Source organism: Piliocolobus tephrosceles, chromosome 7 (assembly GCF_002776525.5).
Source record: "Piliocolobus tephrosceles isolate RC106 chromosome 7, ASM277652v3, whole genome shotgun sequence".
NCBI lineage: Eukaryota > Metazoa > Chordata > Mammalia > Primates > Cercopithecidae > Piliocolobus > Piliocolobus tephrosceles.
This window is the reverse complement of record NC_045440.1, coordinates 88,565,237-88,582,046: the sequence shown is the minus strand read 5'-3', so window position 1 is coordinate 88,582,046 and position 16,810 is coordinate 88,565,237. Positions and strand designations below refer to the sequence as shown.

At 36.8% G+C, this 16,810-nt stretch overlaps 1 pseudogene; it reads left to right on the top strand.

The window, feature by feature from the left end:
* The first annotated feature begins 845 nt into the window (after nt 1–845).
* Nucleotides 846–1,973, top strand: LOC111549734 (annotated as a pseudogene).
* The last annotated feature ends 14,837 nt before the right edge of the window (nt 1,974–16,810 follow it).

The following is a 16,810-nucleotide window of genomic DNA, read 5'->3' as shown; positions in this document are numbered from 1 at the left end:
TTTCATTCATGACCCCGCAAAGAACATGAACTCATCCTTTTTTATGGCTACATAGTATTCCATGGTATATATGTGCCACATTTTCTTTATCAAGTCTATCATTGATGGGCATTTGGGTTGGCTCCAAGTCTTTGCTGTTGTGAACAGTGCCGCAATAAACATACGTGTGCATGTGCCTTTTTAGTACATGATTTATAATTCTTTGGGTATATCCCCAGTAATGGGATTGTTGGGTCAAGTGGTGTTTCTGGTTCTAGATCCTTGAGGAATCACCAGACTGTCTTCCACAATGTTGAACTAATTTACACTCCTACCAACAATGTAAAAGCATTCCTATTTCTCCACATCCTCTCCAGTGTCAAAACAGTAAATAAATAAATTTGACCAAATCACAGATTGTTTGAGAAATATTTTATAAATAGAATATTCCATTGGTTGGTTCCATTACTTCCTCCGGGCATATTATTGAACTCAAATACCAGAGACTCTATGAAACACTATAACATATACCCGATATTCCAGTAGGAAATGTCTCTAGCTCTTCCCTTTCTTCCTGGTTCAAAACTCCTCCAAATTCAATTCTTTCTCTTAATTTCCTCAGTATTTGACTTCTTATGCTGGGCTTCCCATCTGTTATATATTTATTCTGTTAGGATTTAGTGACGCAGATCTAAACTCTACCTTGCATTGTATCCAGCTATTCCATGAAATAATGCTACCAGTGCTTTACTTTACTCACCAGTAAGATTTATCACCAAATCTTCCTAGAACTTTGTTGTCCTGTTCTTCAGTCTCCTACCCATTTGAATAAAGAGAAACTCAGATTTGTGCCATAGGAGCTGTGCATGCAGGATGAAGTGGCACAGCCACTGAACGTATCAGCTAAACTCAAGACCTCTGATGGCAAACCACCCACATCACCCACCTCTCCTCATATGCTGGCTCTGAGAATGAACAGTGGGGCAGGCCCCCTCAAAGCCTGTGTTGCAGCAGTGTTAGCTAGTCCTTCAGCCAGAGTTAGCACAATAGTTTACTTAAATGACCGTGATGCTGTCACCAACGCAATCCAAGAAGCTCAGCAAATGAAGGAGCAACTTTGATGGGAACAACAGGTACTTTATGGGAAGGTGGCTGTTGTGCATAGTCTGGGTCTCAATAACTGCTGTATAGAAAAGGAAAAAACAACACTGGAGAGTCTGACTCAGCAACTGGCAGTTAAACAGAATGAAGAAGGATAATTTAGCCATGCAATGATGAATTTCAATCTGAGTGGAGATTCTGATGGAAGTGCTGGAGTCTCAGAGTCCAGGATTTATAGGGAATCCAAGGGGCATGGTAGCAATGAACCCCACATAAAGCATCCAATGAATGCCTTCATGATGTAGACTAAAGATGAACGGAGAAGATCCTTCAGGCCTTTCCTGACATGAACGACTCTAACATCAGCAACATATTGGGATCTTGCTGGAAAGCTATGACAAATCTAGAAAACAGCCATATATGAGGAGCAAGCCCGTCTCAGCAAGCAGCACCTGGAGAAGTACCCTGACTATAAGTACAAGCCTAGACCAAAGTGCACCTGCCCAATGGGTGGCAAGAGGCTGCACGTTGGTGAATACAAGACAATCATGCGCAACAGGAGGCGGGAGATGTGGCAGTACTTCAGTGTTGGGCAATAAGCACAGATCCCAGTTTTCACTACTGGTGTTGTATACTGTGGAGCCATCACCATGGCTGGAACACCCTCCCCTCACCTGCCCTCGGAGCACTCAAGTGTGTCCAGATGCCCAGAGCCTGGGATGCCTGTTATCCAGAGCACTTATGCAATAGGAGAGGAACCACATATCAAGGAAGAGATACAGGCTGAGGAAATCAATGGAGAAGTTTATGATGAATATGACGAGGAAGACAATGCTCCAGATGTAGATTATGGGAGTGACAATGAAAACCATATTGCAAGAAAAGCCAACTAAGGTCAAAAGATTGCTGTGACCTTAGGACTTAAAGAAGCCTTAACTGGTTCATCCTTACCAATGGTAACTTTCTTATGTACTGACTGTTACTTTAACTGTTAGTCTTAAATAGTTGGGACCTCAGCTGACTAATAGACCTGGGCCTCAAAAGGCTTGGAAAGAAAAAAAAAATACAACAAGCAAACCACAGTACCAACAAGAGATTGAAATACGCTATGGGTAAAATAATGCCAGTGAGTCAGCTGCTACATCCAAGCACTGAAGTCTTACCCATCAACTTTTTTTTTTTTTTTTTTTTTTAAGATAAACTTCATGGCTGTTTGTTCTAAAAAAAAAAAAAAGGAGAGAAACTCATCAAAAAACTTATGTGGGGCTCAATTTGAAGGTCAAATAAAAGGTGCCTTTATAGTTTAGATTTTATCCAGCGTGACTGGGCAAACTGTGTTAACAATGAAAGCAAAATGGCACCGTATAGGAGTAAAAGATTTGCAAAGCAATTTTGAGATGAGTTAAGGGTATAATAGATTTGAGAAACAGGTTAAGGAATGAGTCGTGATAATGCCTTACATTCAGCCAGATTTTAGTAAACAAATGGATAAATGAAAGGCAATCCCAGGCTAAAACAGTTTTGTGAGATTTCCATGTTTCAAAATTTATTAAAGAACTAGGGAGCATAATGTATTTCTGTCTTCAGAAGTGTTTTCCATGTCCCCATCTTGTGATTAGTACCTCCCATCTCATGCCTAGTACCTGTTTGTATGAGGTAATAGAAATTTTGTGTTGTATTATGGCTATAATTTCTAACACTCTCTAGTATTATTCACACTGAGAAGGGATATTCTAAATTGAGGTTCTACAAAACAGATGACAGGGCATGAATTAAGTTTGATTTTATATCTCAGAGGTATGTTGCTTTCAGACTAGATAGGTAGTTTATGATATGAAAGAGCTTCCAAAAAAATGGTCAATTTAGTATCAACCAGTCTGCCCCATTATGTCTCATTGATAGTCTCAATTTTGTTTGTTTAAGGAAATAGAAGCAAAGTCCTGTACTACATTTTTTTTTCCACTGGATCTAGTAGGGGGGAAAAATCCCTTATTCTTTCCTTTTGTCTTCATTGTGTGGTTGTTCTTAATATTCTCTAACATTTATAAGAAAAATAGTTATATATCCTGGTTCACATGCCTGTGGATTATATTATCACATAACAATACATGAATATAAAGTTACAAGGGCAGGCACCAAAGTGACTACATTTGGTTGCTTCAGTCTAAGATTGGATGTATATTCCCATTTTCTAGATGAAAAATAAGTCAATCAAGATTACTTTTGATTATTAAAAATATTCTCCAAAGGATATCAGTATTTTCAAAAATGTTCAATCATTTTCAGGATTGAAGTTTTACTTATTCTTTAAAAAGTTCAAATTCTTTTTATAAAAGAACTATGTTTATATCTTTTAAAAATGGAATACTGCTGAGGAAGAAATAAGTGTAAGGGTTTGTGTGTGTTTGTCTATATATAAACCACAGTGAGGTTGAGACAGAGGTGGAGAAACAGAATTTTAAAGATTAGACCTCAGGTTGTGAGAACATGAGAGAAAGAGACTGAGTAGAAGCTGAGGCTACTTTTGCTAACCTTAAAATGGGTAACATCTTTTCTCCTACCCCACACAATTCCATCCATTCCAAATAAAATAAAATAAAATGAACAAAGAATTAAATGTTGTTTTTCTAGAGGAAAACATACCAACCAAAAATAAGTTGGCAACACTCTTTTGGAGCCATGCTCTCTTACAAAGGTATATTTGCCCTGTGTTTAATACATTTGTCCTTCAAATTCAAAATTATTTAATTTAAATTTTAAAAAATAGGCAAAAAGTGTCTGTTTCTCTGTCATTTTCATCCCTTTCTCCTTGTTTATTTCATCCCATGCATTCTCAACCAAAGTTTAACATGGCGTATTAACAACATAGATGTTTACTTTAATTTGCTTAAACTCATGTATCACAAGAACTAAAGGTACATGCATTCTATGAGAAGCACATTAAGTCCACACCTTAGTAGAGTTCTATAGTTCTAAGATTTTAAAAAATGATTATTTTTATTTTTAAAGACAATCTCTTAAAACACATATGCACTTTGACATGGTTTGACTGTGTTCCCACTCAAATCTCATCTTGAATTCCCATGTGTTGTGGGAGGAACCTGGTGGGAGGTAATTGAAACATGGGGACTGGTCTTTCCTGGGCTGTCTTGTGATACTGAATAAGTCTCATGAGATCTGATGGTTTTAAAAGCTGGCGTTTACCTGCACAAGCTCCCTTTTAGCCTGCTGTCATCCACGTAAGACATGACTTGCTCCTCCTTGCCTTCCATCATGATTTTGAGGCTTCCCCCACCATGTGGAACTGTAAGTCCATTAAACTTCTTTCTTTTATCAATTGCCCAGCCTCAGGTATGTCTTTATCAGCTGCATGAAAATGGACTAATACAGTAAATCAGTACCAGGAGTGGGGTTTTGCTGAAAAGATGCCCAAAAATGTGGAAGCAACTTTGGAACTGGGTAATAGGCAGAGGTTGGAACAGTTTGGAGGGCTCAGAAGAAGACAGGAAAATGTGGGAAAGTTTGAAACTTCCAGAGACTTGTTGAATGGCTTTGACAAAAATGCTGATAATGATATGAACAATAAGGTTCAAGCTGAGGTGGTCTCAGATGGAGATGAGGAACTTCTTTGGAACTGGAGCAAAGGCGACTCTTATTATGTTTTAGCAAAGAGATTGGTGGCATTTTGCCACTTCAGTAGAGATTTGTGGAACTTTGAAATAGAGAGAGATGATTTAGGGTATCTGGCAGAAGAAATTTCTAACCAGCAAAGCATTCAATAGGTGGGTACTGTTAAAGGCATTCGGTTTTAAAAGGGAAACAGAGCATAAAAGTTCAAAAAACTTGCAGCCTGACAATGCAATAGAAAAGAAAATCCCGTTTTCTGAGGATAAATTCAAAGTGACTGCAGAAACTTGCATAAGTAACCAGGAGCCAAATGTTAATACCTAAGACAATGAAAAAAATGTCTCCAGGGCATGTCAGAGGTCTTCATGGCATGGAGGCCTACGAGGAAATAATGGTTTTGTTGGCTGGGCCCAGGGTCCCCATGCTATGTAAAGTCTAAGGACTTGGTGCCTTGTGTTCCAGTCACTCCAGCTGTGACTAAAAGGGGCCCAGATATGGGGGCCCATGGCTTCAAATAGGGCAAGCCCCAAGCCTTGGCAGCGTCTATGTGATGTTGAGCCCGCAGGTGCACAGAAGTCAAGAACTGAGGTTTGGGAATCTCCACCTAAATGTCAGAGGATGTGTGGAAATGCGTGGATGTCCAGGCAGAAGTTTGCTGCGGGGGCCCTCATGGAGAACCTCTGTTAGGGCAGTGTGAAAGGGAAAGGTGGGATTGGAACCCCCACATAGAGTCCCTAATGGGGCACTGCCTAGTGGATCTATGAGAAGAGGGATACCATCCTTCAGAACCCAGAATGGTAGATCCACTGACAGCTTGCACCATGTGCCAAGAAAAGCCACAAATACTGAACACTGGCCCATGAAAGCAGCTAGGAGGGAGGCTGTATCCTGCAAAGCCACAGAAGCAGATCTGTCCGAGACCATGGGAACCCACCTCTTGAATCAGCATGACCTAGATGTGACACATGGAGTCAAAGGGGATCATTTTGGAGCTTTTAAGATTTGACTGCACTGCTGAGTTTCGGACTTGCTTGAGGCCTTGTATTCCCTTTGTTTTGGCCAATTTCTCTGATTTGGAATGGCTGTATTTACCCAATGTCTCTACCCACATTGTATCTAGGAAGTAACTAACTTGCTTTTGATTTTACAGGCTCATAGGCTGAAGGGACTTGCCTTGTCTTGGATAAGACTTTGGACTGTGGACTTTTGAGTTACTGCTGTAATGAGTTAAGACTTTGGGATACTCTTGGGAAGACATGATTGTCTTTGAAATGTGAGGACATGAGATTTGGGAGGGGCCAGGGGCGGAATGGTATGGTTTGGCTGTGTCTGATTCCAAAGCTCATCTTGAATTCCCACGTGTCATGGGAGGGACATTGGTGTGAGGTAATTGAATCATGGGGGCAGGTCTTTCCTCTGCTATTCTCGTGATAGTAAATAAGTGTCATGAAATCTAATGGTATTAAAAATGGGAGTTTCTCTGCACAAGCTCTCTTTCTGCCTGCTGCTATCCATGTAAGATGTGACTTACTCCTCCTTACCTTCCACCATAATTGTGAGGCCTCCCCAGCCATGTGGAATGTTAAGTCCATTAAACTTCTTTCTTTTGTAAATTGCCCAGTCTTGGGTATGTCTTTATCAGCAGCATGAAAACGGAGTAATATACACTTATATGACTAAGAGATGAAGATTTAATATTCTGACTTAAGATGTTCATCAAAATTTTGTTTACAATATTTTCTGCTTGAATTGTATATTGAGTTCAGTGAAGCATGGTATATAATATGGAAAAGTTTATCTGCTATACTTGTAATCTAAACCTCTTTCTTCCTCTAACTGTTGAATTAACTTCAAAGCTGTATTTCTGAAGTTGCAAATCACATTGACTGGCCATGTATGATCTTTCATTATGCTGTTAGTTACTATCTTTTCCTATTTTTAAGTTTAAAATTGACACTCAATCTTCAGAGATTCCTATTACTTTATATAATGACTTAATTGTAATATTAAAGCATATATAAAATGCTATGAATAAACTATTTCCTTGATTAAAATTTTCTCATATCTTTTGCTGTAATATCTTGGAAGCAATCCATACAGCAATTCTGTACCTAAACCATGATAGCAGTGGAAAAATATGTTATACTTTATTTATTTTTACATAACATTGGAAAGATGTATTTCCTCATTGGTAATAGCTTTATTTTATTAAAATGGCTTTTCAGTGAATTATTTAATGTATTTTATATGTTTTATTCTAATTAAAAAATTTGGAAAATCTATCAGAAATGTCTATAATAAAGACAAATCAGTTGGCTGTAAAGACATTGACTTATTTCTGAGTTCTCCATTCTGTTTTATTGGTGTATGTGGTTTCATACCAGTATCACGCTGTTTTGGTTACTATATCCTTGGAACATATTTTGAAGTCAGAAAGTGTGATGTCTCCAGCTTTGTTCCTTTTACTAAGTATTTCTTTGGCTATTCAAGCTCTGTTTTGGTTCCATATGAATATTAGGATTTTTGTTTCTAATTCTGTGATGAATATCATTGATATTTTGACAGGGATTGCATTGAATATGTAGATTGCTTTGGGCAGTATGGTCATGTTAATGATATTAATTCTTCTGATTTATGAGCATAGGATGTCCTTCCATTGGTTTATGTTTTTTTAATTTATTTCATCAGTGTTTTCTAATTTTCCTTGTTGAGGACTTTCACCTTTGTGGTTGAATTTACTCCTATGTCTCTTTTTTTGTAGCTATTGCAAATGAGATTGCCTTCTTGATTTCTTTCTCAGCTAGTTCATTATTGGTGCATATAAACACTATGGATATTTCTGGCTGGGCATGGTGCCTCATGCCTGTAGTCCAGCACTTTTGGAGGCCAAGGCGGGTGATCTTGAGGTCAGGAGATCGAGACCATCCTGGCTAACAGGGTGAAAACCCGTCTCTACTTAAAAAAAAACTACAAAAAATTAGCCAGGCATGGTGGTGGGCGCCTGTAGTCCCAGCTTTTGAGGAGGTTAAGGCAGGAGAATGGCGTGAACCAAGGAGGCAGAGCTTGCAGTGAGCTGAGATTGCGCCACTGTACTCCAGCCTGGGCAACAGAGCAAGACTCCGTCTCAAAAACAAAAAACAAAAAACACTATGCATATTTCTATGTTGATTTTGTATCCTGCAACCCTACAAAATTTATTCATCAGGTCTGGGAGTTTTTGGTGGAGTCTTTAGGTTTTTCTAGTTATAAGATCCTGGCATCTGCAAAAGGAACCATCTGATTTCCCTTTTTTCTGATTTGGCCGCCTTTTATTTCTTTCTCTTGCCTGATTGCTCTAGCTATGACATGTAATACTATGTTGAATAGGAGTGGTAAAAATGGGCATCCTTGTTTTATTCCAGTTCTTAGAGGGAAGGCTCTCAGCTTTTCCCCATTCAATTTGTGGGGTTGTTTTACACAGCCTTAACTATGTTGAAATATGTTCTTTCTATATTTACATTGTTGAAAGTTTTTATCATAAACTGATACTGAATTTTATTAAATGCTTTTTCTGCAATTTATTGAGATGATCATATGGTTTTTGTCTTTCATTCTGTTGATGTGATTTATTATCATATGTTGAACTGTCTTTGCATCCTTGGGATAAATCCCAGGAGATCATGGTATATTATCTTTTTGATTTGTTGTTGGATTTGATTTGGTAGTATTTTATTGAGAATTTTTGTGTCTATATTTATCAGGGATATTGGCCTGCAATTTTCTGTTTTTGTTGCATCTTTGTCTGGTTTTGGTATCACGGTAATTCTAGCCAGATAAAATGAGTTAGGGAGAATTCCTTTTAAATTTTTTTAGAATAGTTTGAGAAGAATTGGTATTAGTTCTACATTGTAAGTTTGGTAGAATTTAGCAGTGAGGCCATCTAGTTCTGGGCTTCGCTTTTTTGGAGACTTATTAGGCGTTCAATGGTATGAGCTCAGGTTTTCTGTTCAGTTCTTATTTAATCTTGGTAGGCTGTATGTGTCCAGGAATTTATTATTTCCTCTAGGTTTTGCAGTTTGTCAGTGTATAGTTGTTCATAATTGTCTCTGATGATATTTTGTATTTCTGTGGTATCGGTGTTATGTCTCTTTCATTTCAGATTTTATTAAATAGGGTCTTCTGTCTTCTTGGTGAGTCCTGCTAGTGGTGTATTGCTTTTATTTTTTTCAAAAAAAAAATCAATGTTTCATTTCACTAATCTTTGTATTTTTAAAAGTCTCTGTTGCATTTAATTCTGCTCTGATTTTTATTATTTCTTTCCTTCTGGTAATTTTGAGCTTGTTTTTTTCTTGCTTTTCTAGTTTCTTGAGGTATATGATTAGATCGTTTTTTTGAAATCGTTCTGCTTTTTGGATGTAGTTGTTTACTGCTATAAACTTTCCCCTTAGTACTGCTTTTGATGTATCCCATAGGTTTTGCTGTGTCATGTTTTGATTTTCAAGTATTTCCAGATTTTTAAATTCCTCCTTCATTTCTTCCTTGACCCAACGGTCACTCAGAAGCATGTTGTTTAATTTCCATTTATTTGTACAGTTTCCCAAGTTTATTTTGTTATTTTCTAGTTTCATTCCATTTTGGTCTGAGATGATATTTGATAGATTTCAATATTTTAAAATGTCAGGAGTTGTTTGGTGTCCTAATGTAGTCTATTCTGGAGAATGTTCCATGTGCTGATTAGAAAAATGTATATTCTGTAGCCGTTAGAGGAAATGCTTTCTAATTGTCTAATTGTCTGTTAAGTCCATTTGATATAAAGTGCAGTTTAAAGCCCATCTTTATGTGTTAATTTTATGTCTAAATGACCTGTCTAATGCTGACATTTGGCTTGTTGAACTTCCCAACTATTTTTGTACTGGAGTCCATCTCTTCCTTTAGATCTAATAACATTTGCTTTCTATATGTGGTTGTTTCATTGTTGGGTGAATATGTTTAGAAATACTGTATCTTCCTCCTGTACTGATCTCTTTATCATTATATAATAATTGTCTTTTCTCTTTTTACTGTTTCTGACTTAAAGTCTGTTTTATCTGTTACAAGTATAGCTACTTCTGCTTGCTTTTGTTTTCTGCTCATGAAATATCTTTTTTCACACCTTGACTTCCAGTTTATACATCTGTACTGATGAGGTGAATGTCTTGTGGGTAGCATATAGTTGTTCATTTTTGTTCAATCCATTCAGCCAGTCCATATCTTTTAAGTGTAAAATTTAATCCATTTACATTTAAGTTTATTATTGATATATGAGAGCTTATTCCTGTTATTTTGTTAACTGATTTTTGTATGTTTTATATATCCTTTGTTCCTTTCTTTCTCTGTTTTTGTTTATAATTGTAGTTTCATGGTTCTCTGTGGTGGTAACATTTGAGTTCTTTCTTTTCCTTATTTGTGTGTGTGTTCTACGAATGAGTATCATACTCGATGCATTTTCTTGGTGGTAGATTTTTGTTTTTCCACTTCCAGGTTTAGGACTCTCTTAAGCATTTCTTGTATGGCCAGTAGTCTAGAGATAATGAATTCCCTTGGCTTGTGCTTGTCTGAGAAATACTTTATTTCTCCTTAATTTATGGAGGATAACTTTGCTGGGTGTAGTATCCTTGAAGGGTGGTTTTTGTTGTTGTTGTTGTTGTGTTTTTGGTTTTCTCCCTTTTTGCACTTTGGATATATCTTCCAATTCCTCCCTGACTTATTAGGTTTCTGCTGAGAAATCTACTGTTAGTCTGATGAAGATTCCCTCATAAATGTCTAGATGCTTTTCTCTTGCTCTTTATAGAATTCTCTCTTTGTCTTTAACTTTTAACAGCTTGACTATAATATCCCTTGAAGAAGACCTTTTGAATTGAATATTTTTGGGGATCTCTGAACTTCCTGTATCCAGATACTAGACTGGTAAAGTTTTTGGCTATTATTTCACTAAATATGTTTTCTATCCCTTTGGTTTTCACTTTGCCTTCTGGGACATGGAAAATTAAAATATTTGGTCACTTTATTGTGTCCCATATGCCATGTAGACTTTGTTCATTCTTTTTTTTTAAAAAAAAAAACTTTTGTTTGACTAAATTATGTCAAGATACCTGTTTGCATTTATGAAATTATTCTGCTTGACTTAATATATTATGGAATCTTTTGAGTGCATTTTTTATTTCATTCCATAAATTCTTCAGTTACAGAATTCCTGTTTGGATCTTTTTCATGATGTCTATGTGCCTGACGAACTTCTCATTCATATCCTGAATTGCTGTTCTGACTTCTTTGTATTGTTTGTTTTTGTGCTTTTGCATCCCACTGAGCTTTTAAAAAACTCATTATTTTGAATTATTTTTCTGAGATTTTTATAAAGTTCTATTTCGCTGGAAACTGTTGATGGAGAATTATTGTGTTCCTTTGGAAGTGTAGTATTTTCTTGTTTTTTTCATTTCTTGTGTCCTTATATTGATATCTGCATCTGGTATAAGAGTCGCTTCTTCTATTTTTTAAAAAAATTGTTTTAATAGGAGAGGACTTTTTCTTGAGGATGTATTTATGGTGTTGGCTGGGTAGGGCACTTTGGCTCTGAGTCTGATTATGTATAGTAGTGTAGTCTGTGTACAATTTCTTTGGCTATAAACAGTGTCGGTCGTATCCGTGATTTCCTCAGGGGCTTAGGGTGTGTTGGTTAATGGAGGTTGTGGTGAGATTTTGCTGGCAATGAAGATGCCAGGTGGCCTAGTCCGCACGCCCCACTGGTGTGGGTATAAGCTGAGCCTGACTGTCCTTGGGCCCCAGAGTGGTGTATACTGGCATCAGTGTTAGTGAATCCAGGAAAGCCTATTCTTGGGCTTCTGGGATTCTTTCTCAGGTACCATTAATAGTAGCAGTGAGCCAGTTAAGAGAGTGTGTTCTTGAGTCCCTGGCAAGCAGGTGTGGCTTAGGCAATGGCAATAGCAGTGGCAAGGCAACCTTCTGGCTTCCAAGTGGCATGCACTGGTGTTGTTAGTAGTTGCAATGGGCTGGTCAGCCCAGTCACTAGGCCAGCAGATGGTGTGTGCTGCTTAGTACCAGTTGTGGTGGTAGTGGCAGGTTGGGTGGGCCTGACCTCAGGTACCCAGGAGGAGTTCTTAGGTGCCAATGGTAGTGGCTGGGGCTGGGTGATAGCCACGTCCCTGATGGCATGCTTGGACACTGGGAGGAGCAGGGCTGGACTGGGCAGATCTGTCTTCAGGGTCACTGGTGGTGTGTGCAGGCATTGGCTATGGTAGTCAGGGGCAGGGTGATCCCAGGATTCAGGTGGAATACTTGAGTGGGTACAGTAGCAGCTGCACTGCAGACTTGTCACTGGTGAGGGCAGGGTTATATTTAATGGCAGCAGCCATAAGTAGGTGGCTGGAGAGCATGTACTTTGGCCTCAGGTGGCAGCTGTTGGCAATATAACCTATCCTCAGAGTGCTTATAGCTGTTAAGTGGTTCTGATACTTGGGGCAGCAAGGTCACTGCCAGCGGTTTGCACTTTGGCCCTGGTGGTGGCAGTCATCAAAGCTAGTGACTGTGAACTAGTAAGTCTTTTCTTAGGGTTTGTGAAAACTTGTGGCTGCTTGGCTGGGGCCAGTGGGGTTGCCGCCAGTGCTCATACTTTGGCCCTGGCAGCAGTGGGGCTCCAGAAATGTGGAGATGCAAGGGCTGTTTGGCCCCAGAGTAGAATGCAGTTTGGTGGAGGTTTGGTTCTCATAATGGCACCATGCTGTAGCTGCTTAGGACTTGCGGGGTATATGGAACCCAGCTCGAGCTTTCTTTCTAAAGCAATTCTGTTTTGTGGTCTCCTGGCAGCTTCTTATGTTAGTCTCAGGGTCCGTGAGGGTTGGCTAGGATTGAAGGAGTTCATTGTGGGAATGTGGACTGCTGGGGGTCTCTTACATATTCTTTTACTGCATTGGGGAGCCTCTCCATGTTCCTAGTGGATCCAGGCCAGCAGGCTGCCTTTCTTCCCCCCACTTCCTTGCTTTAGGTGTTTCCTGTCACTTCTCTGTTGAATGCCAATGTTTTCTCTTAAACGATCTTTTCAAAATGTGATTATTTACTTGCTATTTTTGTTTGTCTTTGTGGAGGAGGTGAGTACCAGATTCTTCTAGTCAGCCATCTTGAAGCCTCTCCAATTCTCTGATTTTAGATTCAGTTGGGGTGCAATACTTCAAATTTCATATTTAGGATGACCTTTGCTTATTTAATTTTAGAAAATTTATTTTATGTAAGGCTTTTCTATTATTTCTTGTGTTTTAGGACAACATCTAAATAATGTCTAATATTCAGTAGTTAATATCTAATACGTACATATCCTTTTTGAGGACCACATAACAAATATTATATACAAAAGGAATTATGGAGAATATAATAGTTACTTTATAAAGGAATTAAAAAGGAGTGTGAATTAAGTAATATAGCTAAGAAAGTATAGAACAGTTGACTAGTTGTATGGAGGAAATGAAATGAAAAGACCAGGAAAAGATGCTGCCAGGAAGTGGACAATTGTGTCATATTCGACAGAATAATATGACCTTTGGTTGCTCTTCATTCAATTCTAGAGTCCAAAAGGTGGAGTTATTTACAAGAGGAAATACATTTTGATAAAAATTAATGAAGACTTTAGACAATGATGTACTCATTTTTAAAAAATTGAATTATTTATATTTTTTATTTAATTGTTTTACTTCCCTGATGTGAAACCATATTTAGAAAATATATGTCCCATTGCACTGGTAATCTCTTCAGTGTGTTATGATAGATCAGTCCTGCAGTCATGAGCATGTAAATCTTGAACAATCGTTGCTGACAACCTCTTCCTGCAAGTCTACATGATTTTCAAGTGGAAATAACTTAATCATTCACTTTTTTGAGAACGTTGAAAATATGAACTTCTTTATTAACTGAAATGGAAATATATTCATTGTCTAAATGGATCAGAGAAAAAGATGATTTTTAATCTTTTTTGTTTTCTTTGAATTCTTTATGTTAAATAATCTGTTGGATACCATTAAATCTTGATCTCTGTGATAGATTTTTTTGAAAACTAACATTGGTTAACATTTATTAATTCATTCAACAACTTTTTAAAAAATCACTTGATTTGGACTGATTATACACAGCTCAATCATCCATTGTCACGATTTTATTTGAATCTAGACCCCACAAGTTCAGACAAACATAGAAACAAATAATTATGAAATAGTATGAACAGTTCCAGAGAACATATGCGTAGCATGAAACTAACTGAGCCCAGGAAGCAGTTACTCCATCTGCCCCTGGATAATTGAAAAGAGCTGCACAGAGAAGTAGAAACTGAAGCTGAGACTGAAATAATACACATTTTCCAGATGTGCATTTAGTGAGGTGAGTTCTAGTCCTTTAGATTTATTTTCAAACTAAAGGTGTCCTTTGGATTTTCTCTTGTCATTTTACTAGTACAGACAGCACAATTGACTCCCTGAGCAGTGAACTTGAATAAAATCTCTTACAGAAGGTAAAGGAAAAGGGTTTATGGGTGTGTGTAATGATGACTTCCAGTTGATCAGACTCTTTTCAGTGTTTTAACTAGTTTCAGGTTTCCCTGTGTTCGAACATAGATGAAGAATTTTTTCATCATCTCAATTCTGCTTTAAATATAACGATAGACAAGTTAGTGATGTTACACTGTTTCTGTCATGTGCCTTCTCCTATTTCTATTTGAGATATGTACTTAGTAAATGTAGAAATAATTTATTTTAATAGAAACTCTGAATGTACTAAAAATGAGATTTATTGAGCAAATAGTTCAGGCATCAAGTGTTCAACCAATTATTTGAGCCACCTGCCGTTAATTTGATGGACAATATGGGAAATGAGGGTAATAGAGAAAATGTTAGTGTTCTCCGGAAAATATGGCAGTGTCACAGGGGAAGAGGGAAAAGTTCAGTTTATATTAGAAGAAAAGCTTTCTAATATTAGGCTTAAAAATTTAATTTTCTTTTTTCAGATCATAGAGAAAATCAGGATCTCCTAGGAAAATTGGAACTCAGAAATTGAAGACACTAAGATCAGATCAGATACAGGGAGACAGAATTTTGTCAACCAGAGCCACTTCTCTGTACACTGTAATGGAGAAAACCAAAGATGACTGTAGATATAAGTCAATTATTAAAGATATATCAGTGTAAACAAAAACGGTGGCAAAACTAGGAAGACTGAAGGAGAAGGGTAGGGAGCTATCATTAAAAACATTCCGTTGATTTTCCTAAATTCTTATATTGGAAAGATATTATGGTCTGTAAGTCTATAATTACTTCTTAAGTATCTTCTGCGCATTTTTAAATAATTAGTAACACCATAAATGTATTCCTATCTTTCTTCAAATTCTCAGTTAAAATGTCACCAAAATATCCAAAATTAGTATTTAATCATAACAGGTACTGAAAAATGTGCACAAATCACAAATGAAGAGTTCAGTGAATTTTCAGAAAATGAACATACCTTTGTAACTTGCATTCAGGTCAAGAAATAGAGCATTAACAGTACCTTGGAAACCTCTCTTATATGCCTTTCAAATCACTACCCGCTTTCCCAAGGTTAACTGTTAATAATGATTCTAGCATCATAGATTAGTTTTGCATGTATATGAATTTGAGATAAATGAAATCATGTAGTATATATGCTTTTCATCCCACTTCTTTTGCTTAATGCTGTTTTTGAGATTCATCCATGTTTTGATATGTATAAGTTGGCATTGTCTTTTTCGCTTCATTAACTTCCCAAAAATTATGCCTTATCCATTTTAAAACTGAATTGCAGTAAAAAGTAGGAGCCTCTCTTTCCTCGCATTTTATAAAGTGATCAGTTAAAAAATAAAAAGAGATAAGTAAAGAGTTGAGATGTCAGATTGTCTTGAAAATAAAATACTACTACTATTAATAATAATGGGTTCCTTAATATTTAAAAAGGACTCTGTTTACCTGTTTTTGTACTTTGAATATATTAAGCTTTTTTATACATATCAAATTTCTCTTTGTTTTTTAGGAATTCTTATATGTGAGATAGTCATCACTTAAGTAAATCCTTCACCAATTATTTTACTTCAGCTTTAACTAGCAGTAGCTGTTATGCTCTGAAAGAGTAAAACATTAGGTAGTTTTAATCTCCTGGACAGTTTTGAGAATTAAATCTGTAATTTAATCTGGAACAGTTTTGAGTTTAATATCCTGGACAGCTTTGAGACCCATTACAAACTTGCGTGAGTTTTGGTGTCCCAAGGCCAGGAAAAGAATCACTCTTACTGCAACTGAGCAAAATGGTAAGCTCTGTACCAAATTGATGAAAAGCTTACCAAGTCCTCAAGAAGGCAATAAAATTTCTCAATGCTAATAGTTTAAAGGTCATCAAAGCACTTAAATGCTCAGAAATAGTAGTTCTTACTATCTCCAGAACCACTGGAATTTGATAGCTCATATAAATAAAACTGATTGAACAATATGCTTTGTCACTGTAGGCTCTATTGGGCCATAGAATAGAAAATGATGGAAATTTGCTTAAAAGAATGTGAGAATACTTCTTAGAGACCAAATCGCAAATCTAATAAATAGTGTTTGGCAGTAATTATCGATGGTATTGGAAGTAGTGTTAGTATATAAAATGATAAGTTGCATATGATTTTTATGACATTATCAAAATGGGATAAATTTGTTTTTGCAAGGCAGAAGTCATAAAACACTAAGAAAAATATGAATATCAATTTCATTATAGAAATTCAGATTGGCTAATTATTAAATACAAAGCATTAATTTTCTTTTGTGATAATGCTGAAAGAGGAAAATCCTAAAGTTACAATAAACTTAGTAAATCCTAAATAATGGTGTGGAGAAACTGGTGTATATCCGTATTTGTACTGCTTTTGCTAGGTGCAAATTGTATTGACAGTGTTTCAAATTAGAGATGGAGAGGAAAACTAATTTTCTTTAGGTAACTTACACAGATTTTGAGCATAGTCACATTTTGTAATAGAAACTAATTATTAAAATCCATGTCAGTCTTAAATAAATTCTAACAGATTGGAAGCATGAAGTTGGAG